We start from the raw sequence: 13,509 nt of genomic DNA, 5'->3' as shown, positions 1-13,509 counted from the left end.
CTCTCAGAAATAGTGTTTTTTGAAATAAAGTAGCAAGTGGTTTTAATTTGTACTGCTATAATTGTGCACATTATAGAGTTTGAGGGAGTGTCAGTTTTTGCATTTTGTAAAATGATTGTTTGCAGTGTCATACACATAGGCTAGCATATGGCATGTGAAACCATTCTACTTGACATGTTTCTAATGAGTTTTGGGAAATACACTGTGGATGCTTGTTGATAATAGAGCCTAGTAACACCAGCCTATCTACTTGCAAATACTAACAGAATGTTTCCTGCCTTGTTTGGTAGATTAATTATCCATTTCTTTTACCTTGCTTGTTTCATGTATTTCTTAAGTAAGAGTCGCTTTTCTTGGTTTACTCTTTCATTTTAGAAATGTTTATAGATGCCTGACATTTCAGTTCACTGAACAGTTGTTAATATCAACATATAGTCTTTGCTGTTGAGTTGTTTACTTCCTAGTAAGGGAGGTAAACTTGAAAAAATAAGAAAGATAGTTTTATAACATACAATAGGCATTCTGAAAGACGTATACTCAGGGAGTAGTGTCCAAAGTGGGAAGCCTTCCCTATCCGCAGCTTGTGAAAATTTTCCTCCTGAAGAAAGATTGGTGGCCGAGTTAGGTGGATGTCAAGGAGGAATTTAGTTAGGAGAAGCTTGATTCACCCAGAGTGACGCTGTAGTATGGACAGTGGCGGTGGGGAGGCTGGTGACCGGGGTCCTGGGGTGTAGGGGAGGAGACGGGAGCTGGCAGGCCTCAGGCTGCGTGGTAGTGAGGAAGCCCTGCATCCCGTGCTGGGGCTTCACACTGGACCTGAGCGTGAGTGGGTGAGGGGGGAGACATCAGAGAGTCTTAGGTAAAGAAGTGAGGAAAAGGGCCATGAGACTGTCAAGGGTGGAGCTGGAGACTGGTTAGTATGTTTCCTCCTCATCCAAGGGAGCGGCGCGGTCCAGGAAGACATGGGGCCGTGGTTTGGCACAGCTCCATTTAAGGCCCTACTGCCCGTGCGGTGACGTGTTGGCGGAGCGGAGCTGTCAGGAGAGTCGTGCAGTCTGTCTCTTAAGGAGATTCAGTAGGTAGCAGCCTCTTGATTAAAATGTATAGACTTTGTATTTAAACTATGGAAGTCCCCTTAGTCAGATTTCTTTTCCTTCTTGTCCATTTTTCATTTTACGCTCTGGTTTCAGAGGTTTTTTTTTTTTTTTTCTTCTTCATTTAAAGATTTTTTTTTTCTGCAACACTTTCACCTGATTAATGAAAGTGAAGTGTTGCTTGTCCAGTATCTTGTTTTTCACTCTTTAATAAAAGTTCCTTGAAGCTTAGAAACTTGCTTGTCTAATTTGGTGGGTTTTTTTTTTTTAATACCACAAGAAATGTAGATTTAATATTGGCTGTTGTCTATTGAAAAATGTAAGTTTCTTATACTGTTTGGAACCATATATTTTTTGAAGTTTGCTTTCTTGTTCATAGTTGAAAATTGTATCAGATTATTAGTCATTTCTTAACTACTAATATCCTTAAACATTTGGTCAACTCGTCATGGTGTCAACTGTAAAACAGGGGGAGTGGGTGCAGAAAGGGCCTGTTGTGGAGGAATCCAAACCTCAGCTTAAGCAAAATTATTTAAGATGTAATGCAAAATGGATTTACTTTATGTCTGTTAGCTTAAAATTGCAAGTGAGTTGTTAATAAAATACCTTTAGGTATTGATGTCTTGATGTTTTCATCATGTATTGATGAACATGAAGCATAAATTACTTAAATTTTTAAAACAGCAAATATTCTTAAATGGTCAGTGTCTCATTGACTCTCAACAGTTTCTTTCCCTCCACCTCCGTCTGCTGATGTTAGAGTGGGACTAAACTGTGGGTAGAAACATAGGCCTGACTTTATATCCCTCCCACCCCCCTCACATAATTAGCTCTGCCTTCGTCACTTTGTCTCTGAAGAAAGGGTAGCTGTGGCTGCACATGTGTCGCGGCTTCCTTCCCACTGTTGTCTGTGGTGACACAAAGTCATTCATGAGTAGAACTTAACCTACTAAGCTGCAGTGAGCTGAATAGTATAAATAAAGTCTCATGAAGCTTTTCCATCTCAAGACAACTCAGTCAGAAATCAGAACGGCAACTGATGTTTAACGAATCAGTCAAAAGAAGAAAAATTGGCTTTCATTGCATATTATCTACAGAAAAACAAAATCGAAACAGCAGTGGAGATAGAGAGCTTGTAAAGTTAAAAACGAGGCTGTGAGGTCTGAATGCTAATTTGATAATGTTTGTTTTACACAAATAAGCGGGAATGCAGAATTTTTTTTCGTAAATATACATTATAAGGAATTTCCTAAGGTGTTACTTTGTGTTTGACTATCTATGACATTTTGATGGTTCATCCTAAAGAAACAGTGAGGAATATGGTCAAAGATTTCTGGTGTTCATTTCAGCAATGTTTTTAATAGCAAAGAATTAGATAAATCCAATCATAACCCATAGTTTCCTTGACTGTAAAGGAAACTTCCATAACTCATTTTATACCAGGGTTGAACGGTAAAGTAAAATTGAATAGCAAAAGTAAAGTTTATACCAATTTTACTCGTAAAAATAGATGCAAAAATTATAAATAAAACTTAAATTATAAAAACAAAACCACCAAATCATGAGTAGGTAAGGTTTACTGCAGGAATGCTAGTATAATTCACCTGTAGGAGGTTAGTTAATAGGAGACACTGCATATTCATATTTATGAAAGCTCTGATCTTAATGGATCTAGAAAAAGCTTTTTATAAAATACAGTGCTCATGTTAACAAATTAGGAATAGGAATTTTCTTAAGTTGATAAAACATAAAAGTGTTAATGCTTAATCTTGAAACTTTAGAAGAAATAATGCCACATTGTTAATAGTGATTACTTATGGATTACCTAAAAAGAGAAATGTCCTATAATTTTTCCCTAGTATTTATCTATGAAAGTATGTTTTACTTTTGTAGTCAGCACAATTAGATGTTTAAAAAAAACTTTTTTGGCAATACTTGGACTATTCTTCTATATTTTTTAAAACCCTTTAAGTCAATTTTCCTGTTACAGGGAAACAATATTTTCATTTTCTTAACATTCTGATACATGTGTTTACATTTTTTCCTTAAAAAGTTTGTTCCTTAAAAAGATAAAAGTAGTATGTGTTGTACGATTCCACATTTGAACACACATTATCCAGCGGGAAAACAACTCTCTCCCCTCCTGTCATCACCCATCTCCTCACCCAGTTGTATTACTAATGTCTTACATATCCTTCTAGGATATTGAGTATCTTATTAATGCTGTCACTGACATTTGGATTTTGTTTTTCATCTTCCAAATTTTTAAACATCAGAGTAATTGAAGTAAACTTTATGCAGATTGTCAGCGTTTATTTTTAGTTTCATATTCCTACTCTTGCTTCTCTGGATAACCCAGGAAGAATTAAAGAAAAGTCTTTAAAAATCAAACTGTAGTATCCTTCAGTTCTTAAATTAGTGCTTTTTTATTTCAGAAGAAAATAAGAATGATTCTTTCTCCCTCATATGTAGATGTGTGTGTGTGTATGAGATAATATATATGGAGTACTATGACAGAAAGAAGTCTGAATTTGAAGTTTGATGACTTGTAAGCTTCTTCAGTACTGATGTATGTGAATCCTAAGGCATGTAACTATTTTTGACTATTTCTTCATCTGTGAAAGGGGTCAGAACTATCTTGGGTTCTTTCACAGTACTCTTCTGGGGTCTTCTGAAATACTATAACTGTTGGTTTATTTGCTGTAAAGCGCTATAGTCATGAATATGATTTATTTGAAATGTTCTCAGGTATGCCATGTCTTCATTTTCCTTCCAGATTTTCTAAGAAAACTCATATTATAATTGTCTATCTTTGCTTAGTAAACGCTTCTGCCAGATAACTATCATGATTTAGTATAACTATTATTTATAAAATCAATTAGTCAAAACAGTGAAGCAGTGTATAAATGCAAACTAGAACTTTGAGACTATCAGCCTCAGCATCCAACTTGTCATTTTCTGTCTGTATGATCTGTGTATAAGTTGTGAAAGCACTTCTGATGAACACTTCATTAGGCTCCTGTGAAACACAGTTTGAAAGACACATTGCTAAGACCCTTAACCTTTATCTGATGCCTACATTTGCATTGTGATTTTTTCTGAGGTAGTGCATGCTGTAGGATCCTGGTATTCAAAGTCCTTTTGTGTATATAATACATTCTTCCATGGGGCATTTTTATCATTTACCTTATCAGAGTAAACATACCTGCCCTAGAACCTAGGTTCCTTTATAAAATTACGGAATTATTACCCAGGTGTACTATTATCTATTTAATTTTAAATTTTAACACTCATTACAGTAAACATCATCCCCACTTTTCTTGTCCAATTCACATAATGTATTTGCTTTGAAGAATTCACTTAACAGCCTAGAATCAGCCTAGTTAAAATAATAAACATTTAAAAAATTGTAGCCATGTTTATAGATGCTACAAGTGATGCTTTCCCCAAAGAGTCATTAACTTTTTCTTATGTCGGGTAGACAGGCTGATCACTTTAATCTCAGTGGCTGATCTGGGCTGAGGCTTGGTTGCCATTTTAATTTGTTTTAGTCTGCACTGGCACATACCTTTTATTTATTTATTTCTGTCGTTAGATAGAAAAGTATCTTCATTTATTTATTTAACTTTTTATTTCATATTGGAATATAGCTGATTAACAGTGATAGTTTCAGGTGGACAGCAAAGACACTCAGCCATATATGACACGTTCCTTTTTCTGCAAATTAGATTCCCCTGGGATTTTGATTGAAATCCAGGCAGGTCTCTATCACCCAGTCCCTCAAGCATTGTGGGAGATTCATATCAACTCTTCTTCCATAATTTGAGTTTGGTGCTTGATCCTCCTGATGGCTGCATTTTTAAAATCAGGCAGACATCTTTGAGGGAGGAGAATCTTGTGATTGTCAGAGTTTGACCGTGTTTATTTTCTTCATTAGAATTTCTTTTCCCAGACTGAACCTGGTGCTCAGCTTGTACCTGGAATGTACAAGTGACTCCAGGGAAGGAAATGGCACAGACAGTTTTCTATTCACCAGAAAGTGTCTTCTCTTCTCACAGTCTTTGTTCGTTTGAATCTCATTGCTTTAATTGCTCACTGTTGTCTTTGAATAAATATTTTTTGTTACCTTTTTTCCTCCAGTTTTTGCAACAGGGAACATTAGCTTGCTGTGTATGACCTGCTTACATCTTACCTTGAAGTAAAATTGTAACAGCTGCTTAAAGTGAGACTCTTATGATGTTTATTCAGAGACCCCCAAATCTGAGAACTGGTTGCATGTAACCTACAATCAGGATTGAGGTGCTGTACTATTCATGCAGGAATTGTAGGAAAGATCAGCTGAGACAAGTATTGTTAGGTTTAACCTATCACTGACCTCCTCGCCATGATAAAGAGTTTGTGAGAGGGATCCCATATGAAAACTTGTAGAAAGTAGGTTTTTGCTGTGACATTTCCCTTCTTTTATCCAATTGAGGGGCATCAGGGAACTCCTCGGTACTTGACTGTCACCTGAAAAAGCCTAGAAGAAAAGGAAGAGAGCAGCTGAGCTGCTCTTGTATCAGTGGAAGTTTCCCACGGGCCAGGTGGACTTTCCTAAGGTAGTTGAAGTTGACTTGTCTTGAAAAGATCAGGAGGCTCAACTTGAAGAGTCAAAGTGACCCGAGCCGAACAGCCAGAGAAACTCTTGCAGCAGGAACCAACTGCAGGAAAAGGGTAGCATTTGGGCTTCTGACCTTATAGGGCTCTTCCTTCCTCCTCTAAAATCTTCTCTTCTTGCTATCCCAGAACCTACAGAGCCCTTAAGAGTAACAGCTGGAGAGTTCTGGAAGAGTTGAAGTTAGCAAAATTGAATGACAGAGTAAGTTTTGATTTAGATCAGAGTAGTAAAATATAAATTTTTTCAAGGAGGTTTTTGTTATATATAATTTATATGCTTTATATATTTATATATATTGTGTACTAGAACAACCATGTGACCTTTTTGAGATTTTATGCAGAAATGAGGAAAACAGTTTGAAAAGGAGTTTGTTTGAGGGCAATGATATGGGAATACTCAACAGCTTTTCAAAAAACTGTCTATATTCTCCTTTTGAAAACTAGGGAATCCAGATTTAGTGACACTGGGGACAAGCAGACTGAATGGGGAGAATGGAGGAATGTTACATACATCTACATGAAGTGCATAGCTTTTTAACAAAATATTTTTTTTTCTAACAAAAAATCTGACTGTATACCTGCTAAGTTATCCAGTGATGCTTTCTCTCCAGGGATGATTTTATTACAACTAGAGTTTTTTTTATTACCATCACATTTTTTTTTCCCCTTGAACTGTTCAATCTCTGTTCTCAGAATCCAGTATTATTTTAGCTTTGCTTTTGGGTTATTATAAACAATGTGAATTGGTTGTCCTGAGACTCGTATGAAACTTACCATGAATGATGCTTAAATTAGAACTAAAGTATGTAAGGTTCTTGATTATCTCCCTCCCAGACTTTTTTCTTTTATGATCCTTGCTTATGTTTATGGCTTTTTATGTATTAAGAGGATATAATTTTTCCGTAACTTGGTTTACCCCAAGTTTGCTAGGCCAGTGTGGGAGAGGAAGTTAAGGGAGGCTGTATTTTTCTTAAGGGTGAGGCAAAAGCTCAGAGTTAGGTAATGAATAGAAGTTTATAATGAAAAGTAATTAACTTACAGTAATTTTCCCATAATTTTTATGTGATTGCTTATATAATTTGCATTAACTATGTAAAACATCTTAACCTCTATGTAAAATCCCATTCATTGTCAACTTCAAAGTGCTATACAAATGTGAGTTAGTTTTTATTTTGTAGGATGCTAATATTAGAATTGTCAAATTAAAAAATCATTTCTTTACAGCCACATACAGCATCACAAAAATGTGTGATTAATAAGTTGAGTTTTTTACAGAACTCTATTCTGTAGTGCAATTCTTATTTTAAGTTTTACGCATTTAATAGATTGAAATGACCATGTTAGTTATATTTTGTTAGGATTTCTTGTCTTTTAGGATACTATTTTTTAAAACTGTTAAAAGCAGAATATGTATTAAAATAAATTTAAAGAATCCATCAGTTGTATTATTAAAATAAATGTCCTTGAGCCTATTTTGGTGCTGGCTTATTTTTTTAAGTAAAAGTTTTTGTTTTTTTTTTTTCTTTTGGAAGAACTTGAAATATTTTGAGCAACTATTTTTAGAATTGATATTTAAATCTTTTTAATGGTAGGGACTATTTTATTTGTGTGGGGAATATTTTGCTTTTTTTCAAAAGCGTAGAAGCACCTAGCAAGATTTCAAAGTAGTATTTTCAAGATAACATTTAAAGAGAAAGGTCAGTAACTTTTTCAATTATTACTTGGTCCTTCCTTCTGTTTTGAAGAAGAGCTGTTCCAAACCAAGAAGAATAAAAGTATCCCTTTTATCTTATTGGACTCTATGGAAATTCTATTGTCTCCTCCTGTTTTAATTTGGGAGTGAATCTACTGATTTCATTGTCCAAAGAATTATTTTTTTTCCTGAGAAATTAACTTTCATAGTGACTGCTCTAGTTTTTATTGTTAAGCACATTCTGTAATGCTTTACTTCTCTAAAATGCTGTACCAAAGTTATTGGTTTAATTTTATCTTGCCACGTTTTTATTTTTATTGAACTACGTAAGAGGCAGAATAGAGTTGGTAATTAAGAATGCAGCCTCTGTCCCCACCACTTGCTAGCTGTACAACCTTCGACATGTCACTTTATCTCTGTGCTTTGATGATCTCATTTGTCAAGTGGGTAACTGCCTTATTTGTGGGTTGTTGGGAGATTAAGTGATCTAGTATGTGTAACAACTTAGTACTGTGCCCGATATTATAGTAAGTGCTTGATCTGTGTGAATTGCATGTGGGATGGATCCCTCCCCAAATTTGATTTTGATGTGAGACTGGTGAAGCCAAACATATATTAAAAGGGAATGAAAAAGATTATTGTTCATATGATAAATCTTTCGGGAAAAGCAGGACAAGCTTCCAGACTGGTCCAAAAATTACTTGAGAAGGAAGTAATGGGAGTGGTGGGGCTGGGTTGATAATTCCTGCGTTCCTGTGTGTACCCAAACTTTCTTGGTTTAAAATTCCCACCAGCCACAAGGATTTCCTTCCCAGTTTGCTCACATTTGAGGCAGAGGGTGGAAGACATGGTGGAACTTGCTGATACTCTCCACAGTTGAACGTCAAAATAGAGTCAGATTCCTCATGAAACTCAATAGGGGTAAATGCAAGTAAACTACACTACGTGCATCATAGTCAACCCATGAAAGAGAATATCGTGAAAGCAGCCAGTGAACAGTGTGACATGTTACATACCAGGAAATAATGATGTGAAGGACATGTGACCTTTTGTAGAAACAGCGGAGCCAGAAGAGGATAAAATGACACCTGAGAAGCCATAACCATAAACGTGTATGTAGTTAATAAAAGTTTCAAAATATATGAGTAAAACTTGATAGAATTAATGTATCAGAATCACAAATTGGTGGTTATAGAGAGTTAAATAAGACTAAAAAAGTGAGTAAAGACATAGAAGATCTAAATTACACTATTATTTTGATATTTATAGAAAAGTAGATCTAAAATCAGTGTATTAAGTCTTTCCAAGTACTCATGGTACCGTCACCAGGAAAGACTATTTGCAGGGTTCAGTAAATTTTGAAAGATTAAAAGTCAACAGAATATGTTCTCTGCCAAGAACAGAACAAAAGTAGAAATCAATACCAATAAGACATGTGTTAAAAAATGGAAATTATCATAATTCTTTGACCCATGGGTTATTTAGAAGAAAACTGTGAGCAAAATTAGAATATATATCAAAACTAAAGGATAAAATAAGTGGGATGTAGCTAAAACAGTGCTTACAGGGAAATTTATAGCTTTAGATAATTATATTAGAAAATATCTAAGATGTCACCTAGGAAATGAGAAAAGGTCAAAGAAAATAGAAAGTAAGTAGAAGGAAGATAAAATAAAAAATAGCAGAAAATCAGTGATTGGAAAAGAGACAATAGAGATAATAAATCCAAAAGCTGATTCTTTAGAAAGATCAGTAGAATTGATAAATTCTCCTATAACACTGATGGACATAAGAGTGAAAGAGCCCATAACCATGCATTAGCTATGTATGAAATGATAGAGATAATATTATGCTAGATCCTACAGGCATTAAAAGCATACTATGAATATATTTTCAACAAATTATGCCAGTAATTTGTAATGGTCAAAGTTAAGAACATGTTACTATGGCTGGTGCAGAAGTGGAGAATTTGGATAGCCCTATTATCAATGAAAAAGAATTGAACTCATAATCAAAATCTCTCTCACAAAGAAAACTCCAGGTCCAGGTGGTTTTACTGGTAAATTCAAAACATTTGCACAAGAAATAACATCAATCTCACAGAAACTCAGAAAAACATTTTATGAGGTCATTGTAACCCCGATAACAAAACCTGACAAAGATGGCACAAAAAGGAGAAAATTTACAGATTAATGTTAGTCATGAGCAAAGGCATAAAAAATTAACAAAACACATATCCTCCAGCAATATACAAAAAGCACATCATGACCGAGTGAGATTTAGCTCAACAGTGAGAGGGTAGTTTATAATATTCAAAAATTAATCAGTGTAATTCAGAGCAATAACAAAGGGGAAAAGCAATGTGATCACTGTACTTGGTTAGAAGCATTTGATAAAAATTCATCATCCATTCATGACAAACACTCCCAGCTTATGAGAAATGTAAAGACATTTCCTCATTCTGATAAAGCACATTTAAGAAAAACTGACAGCTTAAGATTATACTTACAAAATAACATGTTTTCCCTAAGAGCAGAAATAGGACAAGGATATCCATTCTTATGTCTTCTTCAGTTCATTATTTTATCAATAGTTGAGGACCTAGGCAGTGCAGTGGGGCAGGCAAATGAAATATAAGAGGCATAAAGAGCTCAAAGAATGGGTCAAAGCACTTACATTTTGTAGATGATGTGATTAAGAAACAAGGGAGCTGCGAAAACAGTCACTAAAGCAAATGAGTAAATTTAGCAAGGTTGTATTTTACAAGATGAGTTGTATTTTCATACTCAATACATTAACAGCAAACAAGTGGAATTAATATTAAGAAAATTCTGTAAACAGCATCAATACAATTAAAACATCTAAGAATACATTTTTTTAAAGACGATCTGTATATTAAAATTTCAAAATCTTAAAAATTAAGGACTAAATAAATAGAGAATTCTTCTCACATAGATAATTCTTTTTATCAGACTCACACTCCCTCAGATAAACGTTATCAACTCTGCACAGAATACAAAGAAAAATAAGTCACTACAGGGTAAACAAAATAGACATTTTGAAGGAGATTTGACCCTTGGAAGGAAGTGACAGGCAAATTTTCTGTTTTTATTGCTGTTATCCATGCAGAATGGATAGAGTAGCTAAAATTTCAATATGAATTTCACCTTTTCTGGCCTGAAAAACCAGAGATCAGGGTTGAGGACCACCAGAACCAGAGTTGCTGATGAGTGACGGGAGAATTCTAGCATGGAGCCAGCCACTGAAGAGGAGTCCAGATTTTCCTTTAAAACTCTGCCAAAATCCCTAGGCCGACCCCTAAAGCCATGTATGTGTGGGGGAGAGCTAGTGCAGTCTGGCTGAAGGTGAAAACTGATTGAAATTGTTTGAAGACGAACAGTTTGCAGCTTGAGCACAAACAAGTTAATTACCTGCCCAAACAAAACCAGTTAACTCTTGGAGGAATCTGACATCCCCAGCATGTAATGTTCCATGTCCAGCATACAGTCTTTGAAGTTACTCAACCTCTGAGGAACAAAGAAAATGGGACCTTTTGTCAGGAGGAGACCGATGGAGACACCTCTGAGACAACCTTCCTGCTGTAACTATCATGCAGTAAACTGACATGTATTTGTGAATTGATGCACTCAGTAGTAATAAGTTCTCTTCCAGTTTAATCTGAATCAAATCAATCTCCATCAAACCCTAAAAATATATGTATTTGTTTTTCATAGAATGTACACATTTATCCTAAAATTTACATGGAAATACATAGGAAGGACCTAGAATGTCCAAAGCAATTTTGAAAAAGATCAACAGTGTTCAAGGACTTAAATTATCTGACTTTGTGTGAAGGTACAGTAATAATGTGATTCTGTCATAAAAACATAAATAGGATAAAATAGAGAACCTTAAAACAGATGGTTCTATAAAACCATAAGAGATGTGGGTTCTTGGTTATTGGGGCCACCTGATGGGAAGAGCCAGACCCAATGCTCTGGAAGATTGAAGGCAAAAGGAGAAGGGGGAAGCAGAGAATGAGATGTAGAGAGCATCACTGACTCAATGGACATGAATTTGAGCAAACTCCAGGAGATAGTGGAGGACAGAGGGGCCTGGTGTGTTGCAGTTGGTGGGGTCACAAGGAGTCAGTCAGAGCTTAGCAACTGAACAACCAACAAATAGTTATTTGATTTTTGACAGGTTTGCCAAAGCAATCCAATAGAGACAGGAAAGTCTTTTTCAGCAAATAATGGGAGAACTGGACTGTCCATCTGGATGAGGGAACCTTGGTCCCACCTTACACCATTCAAAAAAATTAATTCTAAATGAATCAGAGTTCTCATCTAAAAGCTAAAACTATCAAACTTGTATAGGAAAATACATTTGTGACCAATTTGTTGTGAACAAATTGAATTACATTTGTTCAGTTGTTAAGTCATGTCTGACTCTTTGCGACCTCATGGAATGCAGCACACCAGCCTTCCCTGTCTTTCACTATTGCCTGGAGCTTGCTCAAACTCATGTCTATTGTGTCAGTGATGCCATCCAACCATCTCGTCCTCTCTCACCCCCTTCTCTTGCCTTCAATCTTCCCCAGCATCAGGGTCTTTTATAGTGAGTCGGCTCTTCCCATCAAGTGGCCAAGTCAGCCTCAGTAACAATCCTGGCAATGAATATTCAGGGTTGATTTCCTTTAGGATTGACTGGTTTGATCTCCTTGCTGTCTAACGAACTCTGAAGAGCCTTTTCCAGCACCACAGTTCAAAAGCATCAATTTTTTCACTGTCAGCCTTCTTTATGATCCAACTCTCACATCTGTACATGACTACTGGAAAAACCATAGCTTTGACTGTCCGGACCTTTGTCAGCAAAGTGATGTCTCTGGTTCTTAATACACTGTCTAGGTTTGTCTAGGGCTTCTCGGAACCTTCTGGTGGTAAAGAACCCGCCTGCCAGTGCGAGAGACATAAGAGAGGTGGGTTCAGTTCCTGGGTCAGGAAGATACCCTGGAGGAGGAAATGGCAGCCCACTCCAGTATTCTTGCCTGGAGAATCCCATGGACTGAGGAGCCTGGTGGGCTGCAGTGTAGAGGGTCGCAGAGTCAGACGACTGAAGCGACTAAACACACCAGGGTTTGTTACAGCTTTCCTTCCAAGGAGCGAGCATCTTTTAAATTTCAGTGCTGCAGGCAGTCACCATCTGCAGTGATTTTGGAGCCCAAGAAAATAAAATGTTACTGTTTCCACTTTCTCCCCTTCTCTTTGCCATGAAGTGATGGGACCAGATGCCATGATCTTAGTATTTTAAATGTTGAGTTTTAAGCCCACTTTTTCACTCTGTTCTTGCACCTTCATCAAGAGGCTCTTTAATTCCTCTTCACTTTTCTGCCAATAGAATGGTTATCATCTGCATATCTGAGGTTGTTGATATTTCTCTCCCCACAGTCTTGATTCCAGCTTGTGATTCATCCAGCCCAGCATTTTGCATGGTGTACTCTGCGTAAGTTAAATACGAGTGACAGTATACAACACTGACAAACTCCTTTCTCAATTTTGAACCAGTTGTTCCATGTCTAGTTCTGTTGCTTCCTGATTTGGATGTAGGCTTCTCAGGAGACAGGTAAGGTGGTCTGGTATTCCCATCTCTTTAAGAATTTTCCAGTTTGTTGTGATCCACACAAAGGTTTTAGCTTAGTCAGTGAAGCAGAAGTAAATACTTTTCTGGAATTCCCTTGCTTTTTCTGTGATCCAGTGGATATTGGCAGTTTAATCTCTAGTTTCTCTGTGTTTTCTAAACCCAGCTTGTGCATCTTGGAAGTTCTCAGTTAACTTACTGTTGAAGCCTAGCTTGAAGAATTTTGAGCATTACTGTGCTAGCATGTGAAATGAGCACAATCGTATGGTAGTTTGAACATTCTTTGGCATTGCCCTTATTTGGGATTGGAATGAAAGCTGACCTTTTCCAGTCCTGTGGCCACTGCTGAGTTTTCCAAATTTGCTGACATACTGAATGCAGCTTTTTAACAACATCATCTTTTAGGATTTGAAATAGCTCAGCTGGAAT

At 36.4% G+C, this 13,509-nt stretch overlaps 1 protein-coding gene across 2 annotated transcripts in view; it reads left to right on the top strand.

Annotated features, from left to right (window-relative positions):
* SMAD2 (SMAD family member 2) overlaps nt 1-13,509 on the top strand; it is an 87,626-nt gene that overhangs the window by 30,994 nt on the left and 43,123 nt on the right. The window lies entirely within an intron of this gene.

This window comes from Cervus elaphus, chromosome 27 (genome assembly GCF_910594005.1).
Source record: "Cervus elaphus chromosome 27, mCerEla1.1, whole genome shotgun sequence".
Classification (NCBI taxonomy): domain Eukaryota; kingdom Metazoa; phylum Chordata; class Mammalia; order Artiodactyla; family Cervidae; genus Cervus; species Cervus elaphus.
Note: the sequence above shows the minus strand (reverse complement) of the source record. Positions and strands in the feature narration are given on the sequence as shown.